The 5,757-nt window shown below is 35.4% G+C and overlaps 1 long non-coding RNA gene across 2 annotated transcripts; it reads right to left on the bottom strand.

Moving 5' to 3' along the window:
• Window positions 1-2,327: 2,327 nt before the first annotated feature.
• LOC145219023 (uncharacterized) lies at window positions 2,328-2,957 on the bottom strand. Of its 2 annotated transcripts, none has more exons than XR_013857806.1 (3): window positions 2,814-2,957; window positions 2,526-2,652; window positions 2,328-2,399 (listed from the first exon to the last, which is right to left on the bottom strand). It is a non-coding gene; the product is annotated as an uncharacterized LOC145219023 (long non-coding RNA). The 2 variants fall into 2 exon arrangements; XR_013857805.1 differs by having other exon boundaries at window positions 2,824-2,957.
• Window positions 2,958-5,757: the final 2,800 nt, after the last annotated feature.

The following is a 5,757-nucleotide window of genomic DNA, read 5'->3' as shown; positions in this document are numbered from 1 at the left end:
TTTAAAAAAAACATGCTTCTGCGAAATAAAAAGCTGATTGCCAATAAAATGGACTTCACATTGTGTGGGCGCAGGAAGTATATATTGGAAAGCAGTCCATCATGCAAGGCTCTGCTAAAATTGTGGCCAGCATTAACTATATATGATGAGGTATGTTTTGCTTGTATATATATTGTCTTTACATTAGTGATGTACCGAATCGGCGAAATTTCGATTCGGCCGAAACCGAATATTCGGCAGTTTTGCCGAATAAATTCGGCCGAATCAACCGAATCTTTTATGACGTCACGCGAAGTCGCATTCAACGCGTTTGACATGAAAACATAAGTTTATGTACCAGACAATTAGTGCAGAATGGTTGTGTTTCGTACTTATTTTAGTTCTGTGGGTTTTAACATTGCTTCAAGCATGATTGCCAACCTGCCAATGAATTACGGATTTTTCGTCTGGAGTGGGAAAAACGATAATGTGGTAAAACATATGATAATTAACGCGATTTTCGTTGGTACAAAGCAGAAAAGTCATGTTTAACGCTATAAATGTGTGTTCGTAAAAGATTCGGTTTCGGCCGAATCGCAACAAAATATTCGGCCGAAACCGAATCTTTAAAAAAACGGCCGATTCGGCCGAATAAATTCGGCAAACCGAATATTCGGTACATCTCTACTTTACATAGCAAACAAAAAGCATAACAATTATGCACCACTTGTTTCCTTACATACCATTACAGATGTGTTTAATGTATGGTTGTACTGTTTTTAGTAGTATGTGCTACAAATTTGTAAAATGCTATTTTGTCCTTTTTAGTTGATTCGTGAATTTGAAAGATTGCAAAACTTTACATCAGCATTGACTGGCATTGCCAACGATTCGTGAATTTGAAAGATTGCAAATGAATCTGCATTGACTGGCATTGCCAAAGATATTTTTGGAAAACTTATCAAATTTTCATCACAAAAGAGAATCAAAACACCCGCTTAAAAAAAATTTTTGGAATACTTGCCTTTGGATGAAAATGATTGTTTTACTGGTAAGTAAACGCAACACCATTCCACCAAAGAAACTTAACACAAGATTTGTTTCATAGATGTCCATTTTATGGTTGGAATATTGCTTTTGTGCACTTTGTTAAAATCAAACACTGAAAGGCAATTCAGCAGAGAGCGTCATTTGTTGGACTTATGTCCTGTAAGTATCTTCCATTTTTAGCAGAAAATGCTTTTTACGATAAATCTTTTACATTGGTGTGTATTGGTCATAAAATGGTAATTTACTTTGTGACTAATGAATGTTTAATAATAATACTTAAATATTTAGGCAAACACCACATTTGAAGATGCAAGAGCAGCATTTGGGGATCGTCAGCACACTCTTGGTTGTGTATGGGGATATATCTTCATCTCAGAAAATCACATTGTGTTCTGAGTGTGGATTGTATTTCTAAACGCATCACAGCCTTATTTGCATTGTATTATGTGTTAAACTATGAATACTGTCCACATGTTGACAAACACTGTTAGCAACACTCGGTAACTAACACCCAAAATCATTGGGTACTTCTATGCCAAACAGGGTATATTCGTGGGGAAACCCAATATATTTTTTTGGGTGATTGATACCCAAACCAACTTGGGTATCGTACTTACTTACCCAATTTTCGTTTTTAGGTATGATGATTTTCCACCCAAACGCTATATTGGGTAGCTGTGGTTTGTACCTTATTTAATGTTCTGGGTACATTCGTGGGGACACCCAACTTTGTTGGGTAAAGATTACCCAAATAAAATTGGGTTCTATCCACCTTTCACCACACAAATATAGCAAAATGTGTATTAAAAAGGAACAGTGCTGAAAGAAAAGAAAAAACAAACAAACAGGCAACTGTCAAAGCAAACACTGCAAAGCATTAAACAGTTATGCCTATTTTCATCACCAATTCTTTGACTGAATCATTAACACCTGCTTTCTGGATACCTAACAATAGGTTTGAAGAAACTGAAGCGCCAAATGAACATAAGGACAATATTTATTGTTAAACACATAGTAGTAGTATGCAAACAAAGCAACATATGTCTGTGGTAAGCTTTTCACTTCTATCAATGGTTGTTTTTCACAACAAAGGCAGATTTTCTTGACTTCTTCTACACTGCCAAATACTGCAATGAATGGCTGGTGGTGATCCGGAACAGCCTTAATGATGTCATCTACAGTTGTGTTTCCCTACAAAAGCAAAATATGTCATAAGATTGAACTCAAAGAAGACCTTTTCAATGTCTCAGTCACAATTTATTGCCATCACAACTTACAAGGTACAGATCAAGCAGATACCTCTTGCTGCAGTATTCCGCTTTGGTGTTTGACCGATTAATATTGCACAAAAGCCAAGATCCAAAAATGATCTGTTGATCCAAAAAGAAATTTTCAGTGAAAACAGTTGTTGGTAATACGATGTCAAACGAAAATGAGCATGGAATCTTGACATCGTTTCTTATTAAGTTTTTCTTTAATAAAACCAAATTTCTTACCAACTGGGATTTGCTCTTCATTGTTTAATGGGACCTTTTGCAAAATTTGTTTGACATAGTTGACAATGCTGGGATGCAGATAACTCTCTTTGTCAAAGCGCTGTATCGATTTAAATTCTCTAACCATCTAGAAACAAAAAAAACAAAACAATTATAGTGCTGCAGCTGTAGAGAAAAAATATATACCATTTAAAACACACATATGCATACATACAAACCACACAATATTGACATTGTGATTGTGACATTAAGAGTATAACAGAACAAAAATGATGGAGAGTTATTTACCTCATTATACCCTGAAGCTGGCCATTATTGGCATGTATTTTTTGGGCTGGGATTAGAAGAAAAATAATTCCTTCTTATAGAAAACATTTGATTCATCACATCAGAAATTTTGCACTGATTTCTCATGCCAGCTTGCTTTTTGAACTCTTCTTGCATCTGGAATAAAATCAATTTTTGCTTAAAAAATATTCAAAGTAGCGGTTTATAAACTGCTTTAAGGAATGAGCTATGTTTGGTCACACATCACCGAATATTTCAATGTTGCAACTCAAAAGAATGCAAACTTACTATTTTGTGTTGATTCATCAGATTCATGTATATTTTTTCTACGCTTTACAATAGATGTTGAAGCTCTCCCAGCAGTTGTGTTGTTTTTAGAACGATTAGAAATGCCAGTGTGGTGATCTCTGTTGTTTCATCTGTGTGTTAATCTGTTGTGTAATTTTCCGCAACCAAAATTTCTAAAGCAAAATAAATATACATTAGATAAATAAACACACAAGGTATATACAATGTCAAATTCTACCTTGGCATCTTCTTCATTAAGGCCCAAAGTTGCCTTTCCAAGTTTTATAAATGAGGTTAACGCTGATTTTTTTGTTGATCTGTAAGGGAAGCTATAAACAAAACATCAATTACAACAGACTATAAACTATATTGCAACTTAAATTCTTGTACCTTTCATACTTTTTCATAACCCGTATTATCTCGGTGGTGACTTCCCGCTTGCCCTTTTCTGTAAGTGTACCAGTCCGTATAAGTTCTTTTGCATGAAATCCGAAATTACACATTTCTACAGGAAACACTTTGGGGACAGTCTTTGTTAGATTTGGACGATCTTCTAAATCATGGTTTGAGGTTGTTGAACTTTCTGCACTGGTGGATATTTCGCTTGAGTCATCCAAGCTAGTGCTTGAACTTGACAATGACATGTTGCCAAGATCAGACTTCTCAGAATTTGTAAGTTCCTGATAAACTTTCAGCAAACTTCCTTTTGGCAAATTCGGAAATATTTTAAACAATATGTCAAGCTGACTGACAGCTCCAAGCGCCTTCCCATCAATTTTGTTGTCTAAAAATTGCAGTAGCCTATATTAGCAGGACATACATATTTTTTATTCTTCTCCAAAATTTACCAGCAGAAGTAAAAACACTATATTTGTGACTGACTGATTTGGATTATGACACATTGGCTTACCATGAAAGGCTTTGCAAACATTTTCCCGTTCGCTTTCATCTTCGTCCTTCAACGCCAAGGACACTACGTCTACAACGTCTTTAACACTGAAGTTCATAATTTCACTAATATTCAAGGTATAGATGTTTAAAAAGGTTAATTTCCTGCGCAAACAAACAGAAAATATCAATAAAGTTTAAAACCACGCGGCACAGTCAGCAATTCGCAAAGGAATGAACTTCCTGGGCAAGATTTTTGCCGCGCAAATCTGGGTGTGACGTAACTTTTCGCGCCGAGTTTCCGATTTGATTTTATACTCCTAAACTTTTCGCGCCAATCGATTCTTTTTAATTTGTGAAATTAAAAAGTAACAAAAGATGAAAAAAATAAACGTTTTGAAGATAAACTAATGAAGTTGAAAATCTTTTTAAGTGAAGATCAGAAAGTAGCGAAACGTAAGGACGTTACGCTCATCCGAATTTAACTAAACAGGTTTATTTTGGCTGAAACTGGTTCACTTCATATGGTTCATAAATCATGATCAGTTGACATGTGTAGTACTACTGTGGAAAGAATTTTGTTCAAGTGCACATTTTGTGCTAACTGTTTTAAAAGTAGAATGGCTTTAAAAAGGCATGTGTTTTCTTCCCATTGCTATGACAAGACTTTCAAGCTAATTTGCAACATAGATGGTTGCTCGATGCAGCTAAATGACAAAGTTTCATTGCGACAACACATTAAAAGATGGCACTGTGGGAAGTCCTGGCATATGCCGACTTGTTGGTACAGATACTCGTCCAGCAACACTGCCTCCAACATAGATAAAATTACCGTTTCAAATGCAACACCAATGGAAGAAGAAACTGGTTCATGTGGTAGTGATTGTGACACTACTACTTGCAGTGATGCAGCTTGTGAAGATTCTTGTATTGATCAGGACATTATTACTAACATAAACACAATAAAAAACTTGCACAAAAGAAAGCAGTTAATGGCTTTTTCACTAACCAAATTAAAGGTTGATTGTAATTTGACTGAGTCGGCTTTACATTTAGTAGAAACGTGGGCAGAAGGCCTACTAGAAGAGAGTATTCGAACTATAATAGGAGGAATTAAGGCAACGCCACCATTGTCTTCAAGCCATAAGGAGTTATTTCAACTCACAATGGGATTAGCCAACCCCTTTCATGATATTGTAACTGAATATCATAAGAAAAATAAGAAAAAAACTTCTTCCAACATTGGTGGTAAGTGTTTTGCCATGGTTGCCAATATTGTATTTTTTACCTGAAGTATACCTAAACAGACTCCTATACGACATATATTATTTGAATGTCCGAAAGATGGTTCGAAAAAAGGCGTGAAGTACTCACTTGAGTATATTTCACTTATTGCAGTTTTAAAAACATTGCTGGAAAATTCCAGTCTCTGTGACTGGGTAAGTATATTTGCAGCATTAGATTATACAAAGTGTGCTCCGTGGAAAACATTCATCTCTAAATTTAACTAAGATCATTGTATCAGAAGAGGATTTGGATGATGTGGATGCATACCAAAGTTTTTCACATGGAGAGTATGCAAAAATGCATCCTCTTTTTTCTGAAGCAAGACCAAACTTACAACTTTTATTTTACTATGATGGATTTGAGGTTGTTAACCCGCTTGGATCCGAAACAGGCACACACGATATGGGTACAATAAGCAGTTTTGTTTGTTGTATTTCGCATTTAAGTCTTTTTGTTTCTCTTTCAAGGTGCAATATATTTT

Source organism: Phallusia mammillata, chromosome 3 (genome assembly GCF_965637545.1).
Source record: "Phallusia mammillata chromosome 3, kaPhaMamm4.hap1.1, whole genome shotgun sequence".
Classification (NCBI taxonomy): domain Eukaryota; kingdom Metazoa; phylum Chordata; class Ascidiacea; order Phlebobranchia; family Ascidiidae; genus Phallusia; species Phallusia mammillata.
Note: the sequence above shows the minus strand (reverse complement) of the source record. Positions and strands in the feature narration are given on the sequence as shown.